Below are 25,702 nucleotides of genomic sequence, written 5' to 3'. Positions count from 1 at the left end.
TCTAGTACTATGTTGAATAATAGTGGCGAGAGTGGGCATCCTTGTCATGTTCCTGATCTTAAGGGAAAGGCTTCCAGCTTTTCCCCATGGAGAATAATATTTGCAGTAGGCTTTTCATAGATGGCTTTTATGAGATTGAGAAATGTACCTTCTATTCCTACACTCTGAAGGGTTTTAATCAGGAAAGGATGCTGTATTTTGTCAAATGCTTTTTCGGCATCGATTGAGAGGATCATATGGTTCCTGAGTCTTTTCTTGTTGATATGATGTATCATGCTGATACACCATATTGATCAATCACGCTGATTGATTTGCGAATATTGAACCACGCTTGCATCCCAGGTATGAATCCCACTTGATCGTGGTGGATAATCCTTTTAATGAACTGTTGGATTCTATTAGCAAGTATCTTGTTGAGGATTTTGGCGTCCATATTCATTAGGGAAATCAGTCTGTAATTCTCCTTTTTGAGGGGGTCTTTGCCTGGTTTGGGGATCAAGGTAATATTGGTCTCATAGAATGAGTTTGGTAGCTTTCTTTCTGTTTCTATTTTTTGAAAAAGCTTTAGGAGAGTAGGTATTATTTCTTCTTTGAGTGTTTGGTAGAATTCCCCAGGAAAACCGTCCGGGCCTGGAGTTTTGTTATTTGGAAGGTTGTTTATCACTGACTCAATTTCTTCATCATTAATTGGCCTGTTTAAGAAATCAGTTTCTTCCTGTTTCAATCTTGGTAGTTTATAGGTTTCCAGGAAGGATTCCATCTCTTCTGGATTGCTTAGTTTATTGGCATATAGCTGTTGATAAAAATTTCTAATAATCCTTCCAATTTCAATGGTGTTCGTCGTGACCTCTCCTTTTTCATTCATAATTTTAGTAATCTGGGTCCTTTCTCTTTTCTTTTGGATAAGTCTTGCCAGTGGTCTGTCAATTTTATTGATTCTCTCAAAGCTTCTAGTCCTGTTGATCTGCTCTACTGTACTTCTGGTTTCTGCTTGATTGATTTCAGCTCTAATTTTGGTCAACTGCTTCCTCGTGCGTGGATTAGGCCTGTCCCTCTGTTGCTGTTCCAGCTTCTTGAGGTGAGAATATAAAAACTGCATTTTAGATTTTTCTATTCTTTTGAGTGAGGCTTGGATGGCTATGTATTTCCCCCTTAGGACTTCCTTTGTAGTATCCCATAGGTTTTGGACTGTTGTATTTTCATTCTCATTGGTCTCCATAAATTGTTTAATTTGATTTTTGATTTCCTGGTTTATCGAGTCATTCCTGAGCAGGATGGTTCTTAGTCTCCAAGTGTTTGAGTTTCTTCCAAATTTTTCCTTGTGGTTGAGTTCCAATTTCAGAGTGTTGTGGTCTGAGAATATGCACGGGATAATTTCAATCTTTTGGTATCGGCTGAGACCTGTTTTGTGTCCCAGAACATGGTCTGTTCTTGAGAATGTTCCATGGGCATTAGAATAGAATGAGTATTCTTTGGTTCTGGGGTGTAGTGTTCTCTATATATCTAAGAGGTCCAACTCGTCGAGTATGGCATTCAAAGCCTTTGATTCTTTGCTTAGTTTTTCCCAGGGTGTTCTGTCTATTTCTGATAGTGGAGTGTTGAGGTCCCCTACTATTAATGTATTTTTATTTATATGTCTCTTTATTCTGGTTAAGAGTTGGCTTGTGTATCTTGCTGCTCCCCTGTTGGGGGCATATATATTTATAATTGTCATATCCACTTGTTGAATACTTCCTTTAAGAATAATATAGTGCCCTTCTGCGTCTCTAACTATAGTCTGTAGTTTAAAATCCAGTTTATCTGATATGAGAATTGCTACCCCAGCTTTCTTTTGAGGTCCATTTGCGAGAAAGATGGTACGCCATCCCCTTACTCTCAGTCTGAATGCATCTTTGGGTTCGAAATGAGTCTCTTGTAGACAGCAAATGGATGGGTCATTTCTTTTTATCCAATCTGCAACCCTGTGGCGTCTTAAGCAAGAATTTAAACCATTAATATTAAGAATGAGTACTGAGAGATATGCTTTTAATGCTGCCATGTTCTCAGTAAAGTCTTTGTTTGTATCGGCTGTGACTTTCTGTTTTGTATCACTCTTGGGGCCTTTTTACTTTTATAGAACCCCCCGTAATACTTCCTGTAGGGCTGGTTTCGTGGTTACAAAATTGGTTAGTGACTGTTGATTCTGAAATGTCTTTATTTCTCCATCAATTCTGAATGACAGCCTTGCTGGATAAAGGATCCTTGGCTGCATATTTTTCTCTGAAAGAGCTTTAAAAATGCTCCCCCCTTGGGGCGTCTGGTTGGCACAGCGGTTGGGCGTCTGCCTTCGGCTCAGGGCGTGATCCCGGCGTTCCGGGATCGAGTCCCACATCAGGCTCTTCCGCTATGAGCCTGCTTCTTCCTCTCCCACTCCCCCTGCTTGTGTTCCCTCTCTCGCTGTCTCTATCTCTGTCGAATAAATAAATAAAATCTTTAAAAAAAAATTTAAAAAAAATTAAAAAATAAAAATAAAAAATAAAAATGCTCCCCCAACCCTTTCTCTCATTCCAGGTCTGTGTAGACAGGTCTGACGTAATTCTGATGCCTTTGCCTTGGTACGTGAGAAATTTCTTTGCCCTGGCCGCTTTCAATACTGTATCCTTGCATCTAATATTTGCGAAATGCACTATGACATGACGTGGCGTAGGTTTGTTGTGGTTGAGCTTGGGAGGGGTCCTCTCTGCCTCTTGGACATGAATGTTTGTTTCCCTTGCTAGATTAGGGAAGTTTTCAGCTACAATTTGTTCAAATATCTCTTCTAGACCTCTGTTTTTCTCCACCCCCTCGGGGATGCCGATGATTCTAACATTGGATCCTTTCGTTGAGTCAGTAATCTCCCGTAGCCAACATTCGAGGGCGTGGATTTTTTTAAGACCATCTTCTATTTTCATTTTTTCCTCTATTAACCCATCCTCCAATTCACTAACCCTTTCCTCTGCTTTGGTGACCCTGGCCGTCAGAGCATCTAGTTTTGCCTGCATTTGGCTCATAGAATTTTTAATTTCTGTCAAATTCGCTGTCATTTCCACCCTTAGGGATTCTATATTCTCAGTAACATTGTCCTTAATACTTTTTTCAAGTCTACTCATCATCTTGACCATTGTTACTCTGAATTCCATTTCTGATAATTTGGTTACATCCATATCTGTTACTTCTGTGGCAGAGGCCATAGATTCACTGTCTTTTCTTTGCTGGGGGGGGGGGCTTCTCCTTCTTGTCATTCTGATGAGGAGAGGTTGCGGAGTTGTCCAGAGCCCAAATTATTGACTGGGTCCCAGGCCGTGCCCCTTGTTTTATAGGGATCTTAGAGATGTGGGCTTCTTCTTTAAAGATTTTATTTATTTACTTATCTGAGAGAGGGAGACAGACAGTCAGCAAGAACGGAACAGAAGCAGGGGAGTGAGAGAGGAAGAAGCAGGCTCCCAGCAGAAGAAGCTGATGAGGGACTACTTTCTGGAACGCTGGGATCACGCCCTAAGCCGGAGACAGGCGCTCAATGACTGCGCCACCCAGGCGCCTGGGGTTGTGGGCTTCTTGATTTTTCAGCCTGCCTTCTGTGTTCTGGGGGAGGGGCCTGCCACGCCCATACTCAGGCAACCCTGTTTGGTTAGAGTCTCCATGTCCCCCGCGAGGGGGGATGGGGATGGGCACTCTCTGAGCTGGTATTTCGAGGCTTTTGTTCTCTGGCAGCTTTCCCTGGCGGTCAGCTATGCCTCTTCTGAGAGTCAGAGCAGCAGAGGCTGCATTGTCACAGAACAGAGGGATTGCAGCCCGTTCTCCACTGATGTTCTGGCCACTTTAACTCTGTTACTGTTGGTGCTGCTCAACCCTGCAGCGTCCCGGGATGTGCGCACCAACCCGGCGTCCCTGCCCTCACTTCCAGGGCAGGCGCGTCTCTGTCCTTTGTGTTTCTAATGCCGCCAGCCACCGGCTGCCCCTGGCGCTCCTGGGTCTCCTGGTCTCAGTCTATGCCCGGTGAGCACACCAGGATTCCAGAGTTTCGTGAGAAGCCTGGTGGCGCGAGCACCCGGTTCAGGGTCTCAGTCTGCTGTTTCGTGGGTGCCGACCGCGAGTCCGCCCGCTCCCCCATGCAGGTGGCCCGCCAGCCGCCAGCCGCCCCACGCGCGCTCCAGGAGCTCCCGGTCTCAGTCTGGATCCCGTGAGCACACCAGGATTCAGGTGTTCCGGGAGATGCCTGGTGGAGCGCGTTCACAGTTCACCGGTCTCAGTCCACTCTCTCGCGGGTGCCCTCCGTGAGTCCGCCCGCTCCCCCGTGCAGGTGGCTGCCGCTTCCCGGCGCCCAAACGCGGCGGCTCCCTCCCCCTTCCGTTTATCTTCCGATATTTGTGCATGGTTTACAGCTCCCCTCTTGGTACCTCAATACTCAGCGCTGGAGATGTTCATTTGTAGAGATCCAGATGTATCTTCCTGCATCTCAGGCTGATTCTGTGGTTATTTAGGCTGGTCTGTTACCTATCCAGCTCGACTCAGGGGACCGGCTGAAAAAGGGGTCCCCTACTCCTCCGCCATCTTAACCCCTCCTGCCTGGACCACAACTTCTTAATCCAGTCATCTGTTGAAAGGCATCTTGGCTCCTTCCACGATATAGCTATTGTGAACAGCCCTGCTATGAACATTGGGGTGCATAAGGCCCTTCTCCTCACTACGTCTGTATCTTTGGTTTAAATACCCAGTAGTGCAATGGCTGGACACAGGGTAGCTCTATTTTTAATCTTTTAAGGGACCTCCAAACTTTTTCCAAAGTGGCTGTACCAACTTGCATTCCCACCAACAATGTAGGAGGGATCCCCTTTCTCCACATCCTCTCTAACAATTGTTTCTTGCCTTGTCAATTTTTGCCATTCTAACTGGCTTAAGTTGGTATCTCCGTGTGATTTTGATATGAATTTCCCTGATGGCTAATGATTTTGAACATTTTTTAAAGTGTCTGTTAGCCATTTCTATGTCTTCACTGGAAAAGTGTCAGTTCATATCTTCTGCCCATTTTATGATGTTTATTTGTTTCTCACGTATTGAGTTTGAGAACTTCTTTGTAGATCTTGGATACCTGTCTTTTCTCTGTAGTATCATTTGCAAATGTATTCTCCCATTCCGTGGCTGCCTCTTTGTTTTTCTGTTTCCTTGGCTGTGCAACAGTTTTTATATTGATGAAATCCCACAAGTTCATTTTATCTTTTGTCTCTCTTGCCTTTGGAGATGTGTCATAAAAAAGGTTGCTGTGGCTGATGTCATAGAGGTTGCTGCCTATGCTCTTCTCTCGGATTTTGATGGATTTCTGTCTCACATTGAGGTCTTTCATCCATTTAGAGTTTCTCTTTGTGTATGGTGTTAGGGAGTGGTCACGTTTCATTCTTTTGCATGTAGCTGTCCAATTTCCCCAGCACCATGTATTGAAGAGACTGTCTTTTTTCCACTGGATGTTGTTTCCTGCTTTGTCAAAAATCAGTTGCCCAGAGTCGAGGGCCCATTTCTGGGTTCTCTATTCTGTTCCATTGGTCTATGTGTCTGCTTTTGTGCCAGTACCATGCTGTCTTTGTGATCACAGCTTTGTAGTACAGCTTGAAATCTGGCATTGTGATGCCCCCAGCTTTGTTTTTCCTTTTCAACAATTCCTTGGCGATTCGGGGTCTTTTCTAGTTCCATACAAATTTAAGGGCTGTTTTTTCGAGTTCTTTGTAAAATCTCATCGGTATTTTGATCGGGATAGCATTGAAAGTGTAGATTGCTCTGGGTAGCATGGACATTTTAACTATGTTAATTCTTCCAATCCATGAGCATGGAGTATTTTTCCATCTCTTTGTGTCTTCCTCTATGTCTTTCAAAAGTGATTTATAGTTTCTAGAATATAGGTCCTTTACGTCTCTGGTTAATTCCTAGGTAACATATGGTTTTTGGTGCTATTGTAAATGGGCTGGATTCCCTAATTTCTCTTTCTTCAGTCTCATTATTCGTGTATAGAAATGCAACTGATTTCTGAGCATTGATTTTCTATCCCACCCCATTACTGAATTGCTCTATAACTTCTCATATTTTACGCGTGTATTCTATTGGGTTTTCCATATAGAGTATCATGTCATCTGTGAAGAGAGACATTTTGACTTCTTTGCTGATTTGGATACCTTTTATCCCTTTTTGTTGTCTGCTGTTGCAAGGACTTCTAGTACTATGTTGAATAATAGTGGCGAGAGTGGGCATCCTTGTTGAGTTCCTGATCTTAAGGGAAAGGCTTCCAGCTTTTCCTCATTGAGAATATTTTCTGTAGCCTTTCCATAGATGGCTTTTATGAGATTGAGAAATGAACCCTCTATTCCTACACTCTGAAGGGTTTTAATCAGGAAAGGATGCTGTATTTTGTCAAATGTTTTTTCTGGATCAGTTGAGGGGATCATATGGTTCCTGAGTCTTTTCTTGTTGATATGATGTATCACGCTGATCGATTTGCGTATTTTGAACCACGCTTTCATCCCAGGGATGAATCCCACTTGTTCATGATGGATAATCGTTTTAATGTACTGTTGGATTCTATTTGCCAGAATCTGGTTGAGGATTTTGGCATCTATATTCATTAGGGAAATTGGTCTGTAATTCTTCTTTTTGAGGGGGTCTTTGCCTGTTTTGCGGATCAAGGTAATATTGGCCTCATAGAATGAGTTTTGTAGCTTTCCTTCTGTTTCTATTTTTTTAAATAGCTTTAGGAGAATAGGTATTATTTCTTCTTTGAATGATTGGTAGAATTCCCCAGGAAAACCGTCCGGGCCTGGAGTTTTGTTATTTGGAAGGTTGTTTATCACTGGCTCAATCTATTCATAATTAATTGGCCTGTTTAAAAAGTCAATTTCTTCCTGTTTCAGTCTTGGTAGTATATAGGTTTCTAGGAAGGCCTCCATCTCTTCCAGATTGCTTAATTTATTGGCATATAGCTGTTTGTAAAAGTTTCTAATAATCATTCCAATTTCATTGGTGTTGGTCATGACCTCTCCTTTTTCATTCATAATTTTATTAATTTAGGTCCTTTCTCTATTCATTTGTATAAGTCTTGCCAGTGTTTTGTAAATTTTATTGATTCTCTCAAAGAACCAGCTTCTAGTCCTGTTGATCTGCTCTACTGTACTTCTGGTTTCTAGTTCATTGATTTCTGCTCTAGTTTTGGTCAACTGCTTTCTCGTGAGTGGATTAGGCATGTCCCTCTCTTGCTATTCCAGCTTCTTGAGGTGAGAATATAAAAACTGCATTTTAGATTTTTCTATTCTTTTGAGTGAGGCTTGGATGGCTATGTATTCCCCCCTTAGGACTGCCTTTGCAGTATCCCATAGGTTTTGGACCATTGTGTTTTCATTCCCGTTGGTCTCCATAAATTGTTTAAATATATTTTTGATTTCCTGGTTCATTGGGTCATTCCTGAGCAGGATGGTTCTTAGTTTCCAAGTGTTTGAGTTTTTTTCCAAAATCTTCCTTGTTTTTGAGTTCCAATTTCAGAGTGTTGTGCTCTGAGAATATGAGGGGATAATTTCAGTTTTTCGTATCAGTTGAGACCTGATTTGTGTCCCAGAACATGGTCTAATCTTGAGAATGTTCCATGGGCATTAGAATAGAATGAGTATTCTTTGGTTCTGGGGTACAGTGTTCTATATATATCTATGAGGTCTAACTCGTCTAGCATGGCATTCAAAGCTCTTGTTTCTATGTTGGTTTTCTGCTCCGGTGCTCTGTCTGTTGCTGATAGTGGAGTGTTGAGGTTCCTACTATTAATGTATTTTTATCTATATATCTCTTTATTCCAGTTAAGAGTTGGCTTGTGTATCTTGCTGCTCCCCTGTTGGGGGCATATATATTTATAATTGTCATATCCACTTGTTGGATACATCCTTTAAGAATAATATAGTGCCCTTATGTGTCTCTAACTATAGTCTTTAGTTTCAAATCCAATCTGTCTGACATGAGAATTGCTACCCCAGCTTTCTTTTCAGGTCCATTGGCGTGAAAGATGGTATTCCATCCTTTTAGTCTGAATGTATCTTTAGGTTCAAAATGAGTGTTTGTAGACAGCAAATGGATGGGTCATGTCTTTTTATCCAATCAGAAACCCTGTGGTATTTTATGGGAGCATTTAGGCCATTTACATTGAGACGGATTATTGAGAGATGTGATTTTAATGATGCCATATTGCCAGTAAAGTCTTTGTTTCCATAGATTGTGACTTTATGTTCTCTATCACTCTTGGGGCCTTTTTACTTTTATAGAACCCCCCCCCTTAATATCTCCTGTAGGGCTGGTTTTGTGGTTAAAAAAATTGGTCAATGACCACGATTCTGGAAGGTCTTTATTTCTCCATGAATTCTGAATGACAGCCTTGCTGGATAAAGGATCCTTGGCTGCATGTTTTTCTCTGAAAGAGATTTAAAAATGCCCCCCAACCCTTTATCTCATTCCAGGTCTGTGTAGAGAGGTCACACGTAATTCTGATATCTTTGCCTTGGTACGTGAGAAATTTCTTTGCCCTGGCCGCTTTCAATACTGTATCCTTGCATCTAATATTTGCGAATGCACTATGACATGACGTGGCGTGGGTTTGTCGTGGTTGAGCTTGGAAGGGGTCCTCTCTGCCTCTTGGACACGAATGTTTGTTTCCCTTGCTAGATTAGGGAAGTTTTCAGCTATAATTTGTTCAAATATCTCTTCTAGACCTCTGTTTTTCTCTACGTCCTCAGGAATGCCGATGATTCTGACACTGGAACGTTTTATTGAGTCAGTCATTTCCCGTAACCTACATTCCTGTGTGTGGATTTTTTTGAGTCCAGATTCTCTTTTAGCTTTTTCCTCTACTAACCCATCTTCCAATTCGCTGATACGTCCTTCTGCCTCATTCACCCTGGCCAACAGAGCCTCTAGTTTTGACTGCATTTGGCTCCTAGAATTTTTAATTTCTGCCAGATTCGCTCACATTTCTGCCCTTAGAGATTCTATGTTCTCATTAACAATTTTGTCAATATTTTTTTCAAGTCTACAAATCATCTTGACCATTGTTACTCTGAATTCCATTTCTGATAATTTGGTTATATCCATATCCATAAGTTCTGTGGCAGAGGCCACAAACTTATTGTCTTTTCTTTGCTGGGGGGGGGGGGGACTTCTCCTCATTCAGATGAGGAGAGGTTGTGGTGTTGTCCAGAGCACAAATTATTGACCACGACCCAGGCCATGCGCCCTTGTTTTATAGGGATCTTAGGTATGGGGGCTTCTTGATTTTTCAGCCTGCCTTCTGAGGTAGGGGCCTGCCGTGCCGATACTTGGGCAACCCTGTTTGGGTAGAGTCTCTGTGTACCCTGCGAAGGGGGATGGGGGTGGGCACACTGTGAGCCGGTCTTTCCAGGCTTCTTTTCTCTGGCGGCTTTCCCTGGTGGTTTGCTGTGCTTCTTCTGAGAGTCAGAGCAGCAGTGGCCGAATCTCAGCCTCTGTCTCAGAACAGATGGATTGTGGACCATTCTCCACTGATGTTCTGGCCACTTTAACTCTGTTTCTGTTGGTGCTGCTCAACCCTGCACTGTCCAGGATGTTAGCCCCACACCTGGCTTCCGAGCTCTCACCTACAGGGCCAGTGTCTCTCTGTCTGTGTTTCTAACACCGCCAGCCGCCCCTGCATGCTCCAGGAGCTTTATGTGTCTCTTTCTTACACACATTTGCACAAGCTTCCGTTTTCATGACAGAGGACTGTGAGATGCCAGATGGTTTCTCTACAGTGTTCCTTCATAGATTCAGTATATGGCACTTTCCTTATGTTTTCTTAGGCACTTGTACAAACGGTTTCATCTTCAAGACTGAAGACGTGACTTCAAAGATGGCTTCGGTACAATGTTCTTTCCTAAAGTTGGTTCACCTCCCTTTCCTTATGCTTTTATTCCCAATCAGACACATGCTTCCATCATCATGACAGATTATGGGACTTGGAAAACCCTTTCCATACCCTCTTCTTCCTGAGATTACGTCTATGGCTGTTTCCTTAAGGTTCAACACACGTATTGGTAAACCCTGCTGTTTTCACTGATCAATGTTGCCTTGTCTCTACAAAAACATGGTTCGCTGAATTGACTGATGGCACTTTCCTTTCGTTTTCACACAACTTTTGAAGGGCTTTCCTCCTCATGACTGATGTGAGTTGAGAGATGCTTTCCTTGTAGTGTTCTTACATGGTTCAACAAAAGGCATTATCTTGATGCTTGCAGGCACAGTTTTGTACAATGCTCCCAATTCATGACACCAGATGTGAGGTGCAAGACGCTTTTATATAGTGTTCTCTCCTTGAGTAAAGTAGGTGTCCCTTTCCCTATGCATTTGTAGACACTTTTGAAAATCTTGACATCTTCCTAACAGAAGATGTGACTTGGATGAGGGTGTCCATTCGGTGTTCTGACTGAGATTTGGGTATATTGTTCTTTCCTTAAGGTTCAACGCACGTATTGGACAACGCATATATATTCCTGGGTCACCATGTTACTTCGATGTTGCCTATCAACACTGACCTGGTACTCACAACTACTTAGGACCTCTCCTTATGCTTTCACTCACACTTCTGCATGTACTTCCATCTTCATTACAGAAGATGTGAGTTGGGAGATCTTTTCCAAGGGTGTTCTTACCTGAGCATACAGCATGTTCCTTAGGTTTTCATACAGTTTTGGAACATACATCCATCTTCATGAAGGTAGTTGTGATTTGGAAGGTTGTCTCTAGATGGTGCTCTTTCTTAGTGTTAAGCATATGGCACTTCTCTTATGGTTCAACAGAGATATTTGAAAATCTCTCTTCATACATCAGGATGTTTGAAATCTCTTCCTCTATACAGAACATTGGTGCTCAGAGTCGAGTAAATGGCATTTCTTTACACATTCCCTCACCCTTTAGCCAATGCTTCCAGGGTCATGTGAAAAGATGTTTCAGAGGGTATTCTATGGAGTTCTCTTGTAAAGTTAAGCATACGATAACTCCCTTAAGCTGAGAAACACTCTCTTGTATATGCTTCCAGCTTCATGAAAGAACACGTGCCTTTAAAGATGGATTAGGTACTGTCCTTTTTTGGAGCCATGTCTCTGCCACTTTCCTTATGTTTTCACCACAACGTTGCAAACATTTTCGTCTTCATGATAGAAGTCGTGGTTTGTAAGATGCTATCTACCCAGTGCTCTCACCTACTAAGTTTATGGCACTTTCCTTAAGTTTCAACACATAGGGAAGAAAACCCTGGTTGATCCATTTGTCAGGAGGTGGGTTCGATATCGTTTTCTATCTAGACAGATTTGGTTCTCAGAATTAAGTAGACAGCCCTTTCTCTACGTGCTTGCACACACTCTTGCCAAGGCTTCCATCTTCACAACAGAAGTTGTGAGTTGAGACATGATGTCTATACAGTGTTCTTCTATAGAGTGAGGCAACGCGCTTTATGCATCTCTTTTTGTACACACTTTTTCACATGCTTCCTTTTTCATGCCAGAAGACAGTGAGATGCAGGGCGCCTGGGTGGAACAGCAGTTAAGCGTCTGCCTTCAGCCAGGGCGTGATCCCGGCATTGTGGGATCGAGCCCCACATCAGACTCCTCCGCTGTGAGCCTGCTTCTTCCTCTCCTACTCCCCCTGCTTGTGTTCCCTCTCTCACTGGCTGTTTTGCTGTCAAATTAATAAATGAAATCTTAAAACAAAAGAAAAAGAAGGGTTGCAGATTGGATAAAAAGAAATGACCCATCCATTTGCTGTCTACAAGAGACTCATTTCGAACCCAAAGATGCATTCAGACTGAGAGTAAGGGGATGGAGTACCATCTTTCACGCAAATGGACTTCAAAAGCAAGCTGGGGTAGCAATTCTCATATCAGATAAATTGGATTTTAAACTACAGACTATTGTTAGAGATGCAGAAGGGCACTATATTATTCTTAAAGGAAGTATTCAACAAGTGGATATGACAATTATAAATATATATGCCCCCAACAGGGGAGCAGCAAGATACACAAGCCAACTCTTAACCAGAATAAAGAGACATATAAATAAAAATACATTAATAGTAGGGGACCTCAACACTCCACTCTCAGAAATAGACAGAACACCCTGGCAAAAACTAAACAAAGAATCAAAGGCTTTGAATGCCATACTCGACAAGTTGGACCTCATAGATATATATAGAACACTACACCCCAGAACCAAAGAATACTCATTCTATTCTAATGCCCATGGAACATTCTCAAGAATAGACCATGTTCTGGGACACAAAACAGGTCTCAACCGATACCAAACGATTGAAATTATCCCGTGCATATTCTCAGACCACAACGCTCTGAAATCGAAACTCAACCACAAGGAAAAATTTGGAAGAAACTCAGACACCTGGAGACTAAGAACCATCCTGCTCAGGAATGACTCGATAAACCAGGAAATCAAAAATCAAATTAAACAATTTATGGAGACCAATAGGAATGAAAATACAACAGTCCAAAAACCTATGGGATACTGCAAAGGCAGTCCTAAGGGGGAAATACATAGCCATCCAAGCCTCACTCAAAAGAATAGAAAAATCTAAAATGCGGTGTTTATATTCTCACCTCAAGAAGCTGGAACAGCAACAGAGGGACAGGCCTAATCCACGCACGAGGAAGCAGTTGACCAAAATTAGAGCTGAAATCAATCAAGCAGAAACCAGAAGTACAGTAGAGCAGATCAACAGGACTAGAAGCTGGTTCTTTGAGAGAATCAATAAAATTGACAGACCACTGGCAACGCTCATCCAAAAGAAAAGAGAAAGGACCCGAATATTAATATTATGAATGAAAAAGGAGAGGTCACGATGAACACCATTGAAATTGGAAGGATAATTAGAAATTTTTATCAACAGCTATATGCCAATAAACTAAGCAATCCGGAAGAGATGGAATCCTTCCTGGAAACCTATAAACTACCAAGATTGAAACAGGAAGAAACTGATTTCTTAAACAGGCCAATTAATGATGAAGAAATTGAGTCAGTGATAAACAACCTTCCAAATAACAGAACTCCAGGCCCGGACAGTTTTCCTGGGGAATTCTACCAAACATTCAAAGAAGAAATAATACCTACTCTCCTAAAGCTATTTCAAAAAATAGAAACAGAAGGAAACTTACCAAACTCATTCTATGAGACCAATATTACCTTGATCCCCAAACCAGGCAAAGACCCCCTCAAAAAGGAGAATTACAGACCGATTTCCCTAATGAATGTGGACGCCAAAATCCTCAACAAGATACTTGCTAATAGAATCCAACAGTACATTAAAAGAATCACCCATCACGATCAAGTGGGATTCATACCTGGGATGCAAGCGTGGTTCAATATTCGCAAATCCATCAGCGTGATATATCATATCAACAAGAAAACACTCAGGAATCATATGATCCTCTCAATTGATGCCAAAAAAGCATTTGACAAAATACAGCATCCTTTCCTGATTAAAACCCTTCAGAGTGTAGGAATAGAGGGTACATTTCTCGATCTCATAAAAGCCATCTATGAAAAGCCTACTGCAAATATTATTCTCCATGGGGAAAAGCTGGAAGCCTTTCCCTTAAGATCAGGAACTCGACAACGATGCCCACTCTCGCCACTATTATTCAACATCGTACTGGAAGTCTTTGCAACAGCAATCAGACGACAAAAAGGGATCAAAGGTATTCAAATCGGCAAAGAAGAAGTCAAAATGTCTCTCTTCGCAGATGACATGATACTCTATATGGAAAACCCAAAAGAAGCCACTCCCAAACTATTAGAAGTTATAGAGCAATTCAGTAATGTGGTGGGATACAAAATTAATGCTCAGAAATCAGTTGCATTTCTGTACACGAATAATGAGACCAAAGAAAGAGAAATTAGGGAATCCATCCCATTTACAATAGCACCAAAAACCGTACGTTACCTTAGAATTAACCAGAGACGTAAAGGACCTATATTCTAGAAACTATAAATCACTCTTGAAAGACATTAAGGAAGACATAAAAAGATGGAAAGGTATTCCATGCTCAAGGATCAGAAGAATTAACATAGTTAAAATGTCCATTCTACCCAGAGCCATCTACACTTTCAATGCTATCCCGATCAAAATACTGAGGACATTTTTCAAAGAACTGGAACAAATAGTCCTTAAATTTGCATGGAAACAGAAAAAGCCATGAATCTCCAAGGAACTGTTGAAAAGGAAAAATAAAGCTGGGGGCATCACAATGCTGGATTTCGAGCTGTACTACAAAGCTGTGATCACAAAGACAGCATGCTACTGGCACAAAAGCAGACACATAGACCAATGGAACAGAATAGAGAACAGAGAAATGGACCCTCGGCTCTTTGTGCAGCTAATATTTGAGCAAGGAGGAAAAAACATCCGGTGGGAAAAAAGTCTCTTCAATAAATGGTGCTGGGAAAATTGGACAGCTACATGCAAAAGAATGAAACTTGACCACTATCTCACACCATACACAAAAATAAACTCCAAATGGATGAAAGACCTCGATGGGAATCCATCAAAATTCTAGAGGAGAACATAGGCAGCAACCTCCACGACATCGGCCAAAACAACCTTTTTCATGATACATCCCCAAAGGCAAGAGAAACAAAAGATACAATGAATTTATGGGACTTCATCAAGATTAAAAGTTTCGGCACAGTCAAGGAAACAGAAAATCAAAGAGGCAGCCCACGGAATGGGCGAATATATTTGCAAATGATACTACAGATAAAGGACTGGTATCCAAGATCTACAAAGAACTTCTCAAACTCAATACACGAGAAACAAATAAACAAATCAAAAAATGGGCAGAAGATATGAACAGACACTTTTCCAATGAAGACATACAAATGGCTAACAGACACATGAAAAAATGTTCAAAATCATTAGCCATCAAAGAAATTCAAATCAAAACCACACTGAGATACCACCTTACGCCAGTTAGAATGGCAAAAATAGACAAGGCAAGAGACAACAATTGTTGGAGAGGATGTGGAGAAAGGGGATCCCTCCTACATTGTTGGTGGGAATGCAAGTTGGTACAGCCACTCTGGAAAACAGTGTGGAGGTCCCTTAAAAAGTTAAAAATTGAGCTACCTTATGATCCAGCCATTGCACTACTGGGTGTTTACCCCAAAGATACAGACGTAGTGAAGAGAAGGGCCATATGCACCCCAATGTTCATAGCAGCAATGTCCACAATAGCTAAATCGTGGAGGGAGCCGAGATGCCCTTCAACAGATGACTGGATTAAGAAGTTGTGGTCCATACATACAATGGAATATTACTCAGCTATCAGAAAGAACGAGTTCTCAACATTTGCTACAACATGGATGGCACTGGAGGAGCTAATGCTAAGTGAAATAAGTCAAGCAGAGAAAGACAACTATCATATGATTTCTCTCATCTATGGAACAAAAGAACTAGGAAGATCGGTAGGAGAAGAAAGGGATAAAGAAAGGGGGGGTAATCAGAAGGGGGAATGAAACATGAGAGACTATGGACTATGAGAAACAAACTGAGGGCCTCAGAAGGGAGGGGGGTGGGGGAATGGGATAGACTGGTAAGGAGGGCACGTATTGCATGGTGCACTAGGTGTTATGCGCAACTAATGAATCATCGAGCCTTACATCGGAAACCGGGGATGCACTGTATGTTGACAAACATAATAAAACATTAAAAAAAGAAAAAAAAAGAAAAACTGTGAGATGCAAGATGCTTTCTCTATGGTGTTCTTTCAGAGACTTCAGTATATGGCACTTTCCTTATGTTTTCTTAGACGCCTGTTGAAATGCTTTCATCTTCATGATCGAATACGTGAGGTGAAAGATGGCTTCGATACAATATTCTGTCTTAAATATTCGTTATTGGCCCTTTTCCTATGCTTTCCTTCCCACTCTGAAACATTCTTCCATCATCATGACAGACGACGGGAGTTGGAAGACTGTTTCCATGCACTCCTATTACTGAGAGTTACATCTGGGGCTGTTTCCTTAAGTGAACCTTAAGGAAACACATATAGGGAAGCCCTAGTGTCTTCACTGATCAAAGTTGCCATCTCTCTACACAAACTCTTTAGCTAATTGACTGATTGCACTTTCTTTTTGTTTTCACACAACCTTTTCGAACGGCTTTCATCCTCATGAAAGAAGTGAGTTGAGTGATGTTTTCTGTGTAGTATTATTACAGTTTTAAACGAAGTGCATTATCTTGATGCTCGCAGGCACTGTTTTGCACAATGCTCCCACTTCATGAGAAAAGATGTGAGGTGCAAGATGCTTTTAGATAGAGTATTCTCTCCTAGTGTAAAGTAGGTGACACCTTCCTTATGCATTCGTAGACACTTGAAAAACTTGCGATCATCCTCACAGAAGCTGTGACTTGGAAAATGGTGTCCATTCGGTGTTCTGACTGAGATTTGTATATAGTGCCCTTTTCCTTAAGGTTCAAGGCACGTGCTGGACAACGGGTGTATATTCATGGGTCACCATGTTACTTCGATGTTGCCTTCTATCAACACGGAGTTGTTTCTCACAACTACTTAGATAGGACCTCTCCTTATGCTTTCACTTCCACTTCTGCAAGTACTCCCATCTTCATTACAGAAGATGTGAGTTGAAAGATTTTTTCCAAGGGTGTTCTTACCTGAGCATACAGAATGTTCCTTAGGTTTCATGCAGATTTTGGAACATACATCCACCCTCATGAACTTGATTTGGAAAGTTGTCTCCAGATGGTGCTCTTTAATAGTGCTAAGCGTATGGCACTTCTTTTACCGTTCAACACAGATATTTGAAAAAGCTTCTCCATGCATCAGGATGTTTGAAGTTTCATTCTCTATACAGAACCTTGGTGCTCAGAGTGGAGTAAATGTCATTTCTTTACAAGTTCCTTTACCCTTGAGCCAATGCTTTCAGCCTCATGAGAAAAGATCTGAGTTTCAGACAGTGTCCTACAGATTTCCCTCATAAAGTTAAGCGTACGATAATTCCCTTATGCTGAGAAACACTTCTGAGAATGCTTCCAACTTCGTAAAAGAAGACGTGCCTTGAAGGATGGATTCGGTACGGTCCTTTCTTGAAGCTAAGTCTCTGCCACTTTCCTTATGCTTTCAGGGCAATGATGCAAACGTTTCCATCTTCATGACAGAATTTGTTGGTTGAAAGATGCTATCTACCCAGTGCTCTCACCTATGGCACTTTCGTTAAGGTTCAACACACAGGAAGGAAACCCCGGTTGATCCATTTGTCAGGAGGTTGGTTTGATATTGTTTTCTATCTACACAGATTTGGTTCTTAGAATTAAGTAGACGGCACTTCTTTATGAGCTCGCACACATTCTTACCAAGGCTTCCGTCTTCACTACAGAAGTTGTGAGTTGAGACATGGTGTCAATACAGTGTTCCTGTATAGAGTGAAACAACGCGCTTTATGCGTCTGTTTTCACAGACAGTTTTGCACATACTTCCGTTTTTATGACAGAAGACTGTGAGATGCAAGATGCTTTCTCTATGGTGTTCTTTCGTGGACTTCAGTATATGGCATTTTCCCTATGTTTTCTTAGACACCTGTGCCAATAGTTTCATCTTCACGACCGAAGATGTCAGGTGAATGATGGCTTTGATACAATGTTCTTCCTTGAAGATTGGTTAGTGGCCCTTATGCTTTCATTCCCACTCTGCAACATGCTTCCATCATCATGACAGAGGATGGGAGTTGGAAGACCCTTACCATGCTATTCTTACTGAGAGTTACGTCTATGGCAGTTTCCTTAAGGTTCAACACACATATTGGAAAACCCTGGTGTCTTCAGTGATCAACGTTACCGTCTCTCTGCACAAACCTGATTCACTGAATGGAGTGATGGCACTTTCTTTTCGTTTTCACACAACATTTTTGATCGGCATCCTCTTTTTTTGGAAATTTTGTTTGGAAATTTTAATATGCCTTTCTCAATATCTGATGGAAAAAGCAGACAAAACATTGGTAACAAATGTGACCTAATTGACGTCTATGTAATATTGCATAATACGTGCAATTTCCAGTGGTCATAGACTACCCAAACAGATGATATGTTGTTCCATGAATCATGTCTACATTTTAACATCCTGAAACTAACTAGATTCTATTCGTAGGCCACCAAGGAATAGAGCCCGAGTCCTCATGAAAAGAAGACCAGGAAATCCCTCCATGTTTAAAAATTCAATGTATGGGGGCGCCTGGGTGGCACAGCGGTTAAGCGTCTGCCTTCGGCTCAGGGCGTGATCCCGGCGCGGCGTTCTGGGATCGAGCCCCACATCAGGCTCCTCCGCTATGAGCCTGCTTCTTCCTCTCCCACTCCCCCTGCTTGTGTTCCCTATCTCGCTGGCTGTCTCTATCTCTGTCAAATAAATAAATAAAATCTTTAAAAAAAATAAAATAAAATAAAAATTCAATGTAACTTTGCTGCATATCCTAAGGGTCAGAGAGGGAATCGCAATGGACATTTTCCACCTTTTCTACATCAGGGCTCACACACAATGGCCCTTTGTCTCTGAAGAGCACTGACTATCCTAACATAGACAGGACTTAAGCCTCCTATCAGAGTTCTGCATGTCCCAGGCACACCTGGCAGCCTTGGTCTGTGCCCACACACACCTCCCTCCAGCTTTCCTTTCTGGTGGCATTGTGTTAAGGTAGTCAACATAGCCATATGGAGATGAGAAGCTCCCCACTCCTAGTGATGATGTTGCTATTGTCCCCACCAGGCTAATAACATGATTTCTGAGAGAATTACAACAAAATAGCAGTTTCTTGACCTTCATGAAAGTGTGAAAATCATCTTGTGAGTCATCTTTTCGAAACACGGTTTCACCATGTGTTCTTTTCTCTGGAAAAGATATAGACCCAATGGTAATTATGGCTCCTGAGCACCTGCTCTTGGGAGAATCCATACTGGCTCTGAGTAGCATTCTCCCTCGTAAACTTCTCAACTGGGGTGTAGATAGAATGAGTCCCATTTTTAGATGGATAGACAAAGGCTCAGAAATGATATGAATTACAGAGGATTTTTAGTGTCAGAAACCTAAGTGGGATCTCCAAACTGACTCCAAATCCCTTGTTCTTCCATACAAGGTACCATTTCGCTCTACCCCTGGTCTTCTCAATCTGGAAACCTAGGAAGTATTAGGATTTTCTTGTTGTGTGGCCAAATGGAATGAATTCGGCTGCCTTTTCACCTCTGCCCATCATGATCATGAAGATAATTCTCTCAGTGGAGGACCTTTGAGTCGGAGACTTAAAGATCCCTAGGAATAGAGATACTATACTATTTTTCTGATATTAAAGTGACTGAAAGAACTATGCTTTTTTAATTGATGGAGGCTCTGGTCTGTAGAGTGTCCTGTAAGGTCGGAAATAGTATTTAAAGCAGTTAGCCTCTTCTATAGAGTGAGACAATGCTTCTAAAGATTTCCTAAATATTCCCTTACCTGTGATTATTTATTCCCAACCATCGTAGTGTTTCTATGTTACGATTATGATTTCATTAAGGCCAACGTTGTGGAGAAAGAACTTAGTGTATCCAGGGGCACTTTCGTGTTGTGACAGTGAGCTATTCTGTTGTATTCTGTAGTCCAAGGGAATGGTGCCAGACATCTCTAAGATGTCTAAAATTCTGACTGTAAATGATCTGTATGTTTCAGAGATTTGGGCAGGACAAGGGGAGGAGTCCAGAGACCATGAATGCCTCTGTTACCTGTGTTGACCATGGAGCAGGTAACCTTCTGTAGGGGTCCTTTGATGTCTCTTTACTATTGGAAAGGTGCTTTCATCTCACGTTCCACCATTTGGTAGTGATGATAAGGATAAGAGTAATTTTTATGTCATACCATCTGTGAGGCCTGATCTTGGCCTCCCAGGAAAGCTCTCCTTTAACATTTTACCCAGCTCAAAATGACTGGGCAAACCCTCAAAGCATGGGCCCTATTTCTGCCCCCAGCACTTATTGTCCATATGCATCAAAAAGAAAAAGAGAACCAAAAAATGCCTTTGCCAACATCAAGGTGAGAACACAAAAGAACCTTTCTTGCTCCCATAAGATTAAAGTCATACTGATTTGTACATACTGAAAACATAAGAAAAAGTCTGTCACTTTCTGGAACCTTCTTCCTCATCGTGATGTATAACTGTACGTAGTACAACTCAGAACAAATATATGACCCTGCCCTAAATGTTCCTTCCCTGGAGCACTCCCTTCTTTGTGAAGATTGTGTCTCCCAGGCAGCTGTCCTTGACTTGGGTTTGAATAAAACTCTCTTCCTTCCTCTCTAAAATGTTTTAAAAGGTTCCTTCATTTAGTGTCGACAATAACACTCTGTTTTCAAGTGAAAAATAAATGTTCCTGGTTCACAACCACGACAGAACAGAAGGCCGGCTTTTCCTTCCTTCCCTGTAGAACTAAGCATGTGTATATAGATTGCAGCACAAATGGGCTCACCCTAGAAGGATGTTTTGAAGGTCTGAGAAGCACTATCCACTCCATGGGTGAGATAAGAAGGCAAAGCTATTCCCGCTTGGAGCATTCCTTTTGGGGCTTAACATTGCCTTGGACATGCATGAAAGCACTGCCATTTCCTAAAGCCCAAAGCTGGAACAGTCTGAGAGCAGCTGACCTAGCCAGAATCCAGGCACACACCTGTAGGAAGGGTTGGTGCAGAAGGGAAGGGGTAGGGCTCTGAGGGTGGTCTGCAGCTAGAGGGGTCCGCGAAAGGGGCCGTGTGTGTGTGTGTGTGTGTGTGTGTGTGTGTGTGTGATTGCAGCCCTGCCCATGATCCCCGTCATGCCTGCTCAGGGCGTTTAGCCAAGGAGGTGCCTCCTGGACCTCTGCACTCCCAGAGTTGTGAGTCATGGGGCCGGTTGCCTGGCATTCAAGGAGTTGGAAGCATCATACTCCCCAAGCAATCACCCCATGGGGGTGGAGCTACGTCTCTGTGTGCAGATCCGGAGCAGCCCAAGGACGCAGACCAGGAGCCAAGGAAGTGGAGTTTTGAGAGAGTGGACCTGTGGAGTTCCTGGCTGGGTGAGTGCATGCTGTGTGGCCATAGGTGGGCTTTCTGGGAGTAGGGGCACCCCGGGTAAGAGGCAGGGTTCTGGAAGGGCATGTTGAGAGAGTTCATCATGGAGACTCAGGTTTCTTTCCTTTTTCCCTTGAAAGTCTCTTCTGCCTAGTCTCCGTCAACTGGCCATACACCCCAGACCCAGGAACTCTAGGGCACCCGCTCAGCAAAGCTTTTGTGGGATGGTTCGCAGACATTCCAGGGTTTCCCGTGTTCCCCAGGAAGAGCGAGAGAAAGGACCGCACAGTCCCCAACTTCAGTGCGGTGCCCCTGTCCCCCGACACAGTGCAGGTAATGGACCTTGAGCAGTTCCCCGAGTTCAGCAGGGTATTCCCTGTTCCCTCAGGCACAGGTGTGGCGCTAGGAAGGCCCAGAGCCGTTACCCAACTTCAGCATTGTGCTAGCTGTTTCCTGGGAATGGTGGCAATGGGCTGGGAGATAATAACTACTAAAAGACAAGTCTATGTTTCCCCTTCTCCCAGAAACCACAGCAGGTGTGCAGGCTTTAGGTCCGAGGAGCTGATTCTCCCCATCTGACAACACTTCTCTGCTCTGGCTCCGTGAGACCCGACGTTCTGAACGTCTGCATCTGAGTCAGTGAGGCAGCTTGACACGGGATCCAGCATTCAGAGAAAGCGGCAGGTCCATTTGGAGAAATGTCATATCCACATCAGGACTGGAAGTAAAACCTCTCATTAACCCACCATCTCCTGGGTTTTTCTCTTTTCTCTAGTTGAGCCATGAAGTAAAACTTAAGTAATAGTTGTCAGCGTTCTGAATTTGGTGAAGGAGGTACTTAGTTTCTGAGCTTGGAGCACTTTGCAGGGGATCCCATTTTCTCTGTTCATTGACTGCTTATGAATGTATTTTGAACAGCTGTTTCCTAGAAACACTCTTTCATTAGAAAGGGAAGGTGAGGTTTACTCTTTGTCCATTTTTAAGATATACGTTTGACAGTGTTTATACAGTTGGGCCTAAGATATGGGTGAGTGGCCACCATTTAGTGTTAGATGGCCTTTTGTCGTCACATACAAATATGGATGATGTCTTTCCAATTGTCAAAGGTGATGTTTCATCACTGATTAGTATTTTCATCCCAGACTTACAATGGGGGTCGAGGGAAAATTCAAAATTATTCAGAGCAGCATTTTTCTGTTTAAAATATAGGCTGGTGATGGGTAGTAAGGAGGGCACATGTTGCATGGTGTACTGGGTGTTTTATGCAACTAATGTATCATCGAAATTTACTGTACTGTATGGAGACTATAACATTATGTAATAAAAAACAATAAAAAAATAAAGGTAAACCTTCTGTATCTAACTATACTAGATGTATCATCTCGATATTTTGAAGTGCCATATTCAATCTGCTGTTTCTTTGGTGGTGGAGTCAGAGGAGAGTCTTTGGGAATTCCTTTCGATAGAGGCATGGTGGTGGAGTCAGAGGAGAGTCTTTGGGAATTCCTTTCGATAGAGGCATGGTGGTGGCTTCAATTGGGTAGGCGACAGGGGCCCTGGGCTGAGTTCTGGAACTGCTCTACTGATGCTGGGTGAGTCAGGTTATGCCAAAGAGTTTCTGTGTCTTCAATATGAGATTGACAAAAACCGGCTTCCAACGGAAAACTCTTTCAAAACGTGCAAACATGCTCACAACTGCCTGTGCCAAGGTGAAGTAAATGCCATACACTGATCTGTAAGAGACCACAGTGCCGAGGCACAGTCTGAGCCCTTCCATCATCCCAGCGGATTTGCTACCACAAGTTAAAACCGAACGAACACAGCACGGGACACTTAGGGCAGAAACGGCTTCCGCCGAAAAATATGTTCTTGATGTGGAAAACCTATCCAAAGTGGTTGTAGCAAGGTAAACAGAATGCCACACACTTATGTGTAAGAAACAACATTCCCCAGGCAAGGTCTAAGCCCTGACATCGTTACTGTGCTTTTGGTAGCATGAGGGACACCCGAGGCCCACCGCCCTGAGGCCCTTTAGGCCAAAAGCCGGCTTCTCACGGAAACAGTATTCCTGAGGTGCAGACCCTCGCACAACTGGTTGTGGCAAGGTAAAGCAAATGCGATCCACGTCTCTGGAAGAAGCCACAGTGCCCAGCCATGTTCTAAGTCCTCCCATTCTCCCTGGGCTCTTGACAAGAGGAGTGAAAAGAGAGGAGCACAGCACTGGGACCCGTATGACAAAACCGGCTTCCCCCGAAAAATCTTTCTCCACGTGCAGACAGGCTCGCAAGTACCTGTGGCAAGGTGAAGGAAATGCCATACACTGACCTGGAAGAGACCACAGGCCCCAGGCACAGTCTGAGCCCTTCCCTCATCCCGGCGGTTTTGCTAGCAGGAGTTCAACCCAAGGAACACACCCCGGAGACGCCCTGGGGCCCAAACGGCTTCCGAGGAACAAATGCTCTTACTGTGGAAAACCTATCCCAAGTGGGGGTAGCCAGGTCAACAAAATGCCACACACCCAGGTGGAAGAGACAACATGGCCCAGGCATGGTCTAAGCCCCTCACCTCGTCCCTGTGCTCTGGGGAGCTGGAGGGACCCCCGAGGCCCACGGCCCTGAGGCCCGTTGGGCAGAAATCCGGCTTCTCACGGAAACAGCTTTCCTGAGGTGCAGACCCTATCCCAACGGCTGGTAGAAAGGGAAAGCAAATGCCATCCCCTTCTCTGGAAGAAACCCCAGTGCCCAGCCATGTTCTAAGCCCTCCCCTCCTCCCTGGGCTTCTGGCAGCAGGAGTGAAAAGAGAGGAACACAGCAGTGGGACCCGTTTGAATGAAACCGGCTTCCCACGAGGAAGTCCTTCTCCACGTGCAGACATGCTCCCCAGTGCCTGTGGCAAGGTGAAGGAAATGCCATACACTGACCTGGAAGAGACCACAGGGCCCAGGCACAGTCTGAGCCCTTCCCTCATCCCGGCGGTTTTGCTAGCAGGAGTTCAACCCCAACGAACACAGCCCGGAAACCCCTGCGGCCCAAACGGCTTCCGACGAACAATATGCTCTTGCTGTGGAAATCCTATCCCAAGTGGGGGTAGCCAGGTCAACAAAATGCCACACACCCAGGTGGAAGAGACAACATGGCCCAGGCATGGTCTAAGCCCCTCACCTCGTCCCTGTGCTCTGGGGAGCCGGAGGGACCCCCGAGGCCCACGGCCCTGAGGCCCGTTGGACAGAAAGCCGGCTTCCCACGGAAACAGCTTTCCTGAGGTCCAGACCCTATCCCAAGGGCTGGTGGCAAGGGAAAGCAAATGCCATCCCCTTCTCTGGAAGAAACCCCAGTGCCCAGCCATGTTCTAAGCCCTCCCCTCCTCCTTGGGATTCTGGCAGCAGGAGTGAAAAGAGAGGAGCACAGCACTGGGACGCGTTTGAAAGAAACCGTCTTCCCATGAGGAAGTCATTCTCCACGTGCAGACATGCTCCCCAGTGCCTGTGGCAAGGTGAAGGAAATGCCATACACTGACCTGGAAGAGACCACAGGGCCCAGGCACAGTCTGAGCCCTTCCCTCATCCCGGCGGTTTTGCTAGCAGGAGTTCAACCCCAACGAACACAGCCCAGAGACCCCTGGGGCCAAACGGCTTCCGACGAACAATATGTTCTTGCTGTGGAAATCCTATCCCAAGTGGTGGTAGCCAGGTCAACAAAATGCCACAGACCCAGGTGGAAGAAACAACATGGACCAGGCATGGTCTAAGCCCCTCACCTCGTTCCTGTGCTCTGGGGAGTCGGAAGGACCTCCGAGGCATACGTCCCTGAGGCCCGTTGGGTAGAAAGCCGGCTTCCCACGGAAACAGCTTTCCTGAGGTCCAGACCCTATCCCAAGGGCTGGTGGCAAGGGAAAGCAAATGCCATCCCCTTCTCTGGAAGAAACCCCAGTGCCTAGCCATGTTCTAAGCCCTCCCCTCCTCCCTGGGCTTCTGGCAGCAGGAGTGAAAAGAGAGGAGCACAGCAGTGGGACCCGTTTGAGAGAAACCGGCTTCCCACGAGGAAGTCCTTTTCCACGTGCAGACATGCTCCCCAGTGCCTGTGGCAAGGTGAAGGAAATGCCATACACTGACCTGGAAGAGACCACAGGGCCCAGGCACAGTCTGAGCCCTTCCCTCATCCCGGCGGTTTTGCTAGCAGGAGTTCAACCCCAACGAACACAGCCCGGAAACCCCTGCGGCCCAAACGGCTTCCGACGAATAATATGCTCTTGCTGTGGAAATCCTATCCCAAGTGGGGGTAGCCAGGTCAACAAAATGCCACACACCCAGGTGGAAGAGACAACATGGCCCAGGCATGGTCTAAGCCCCTCACCTCGTCCCTGTGCTCTGGGGAGCCGGAGGGACCCCCGAGGCCCACGGCCCTGAGGCCCGTTGGACAGAAAGCCGGCTTCCCACGGAAACAGCTTTCCTGAGGTCCAGACCCTATCCCAAGGGCTGGTGGCAAGGGAAAGCAAATGCCATCCCCTTCTCTGGAAGAAACCCCAGTGCCCAGCCATGTTCTAAGCCCTCCCCTCCTCCCTGGGCTTCTGGCAGCA

The sequence above is a fragment of the Ursus arctos genome, unplaced genomic scaffold (assembly GCF_023065955.2).
Source record: "Ursus arctos isolate Adak ecotype North America unplaced genomic scaffold, UrsArc2.0 scaffold_1, whole genome shotgun sequence".
In the NCBI taxonomy this organism is placed as follows: Eukaryota; Metazoa; Chordata; class Mammalia; order Carnivora; family Ursidae; genus Ursus; species Ursus arctos.
This window is presented reverse-complemented; position numbering follows the sequence as displayed.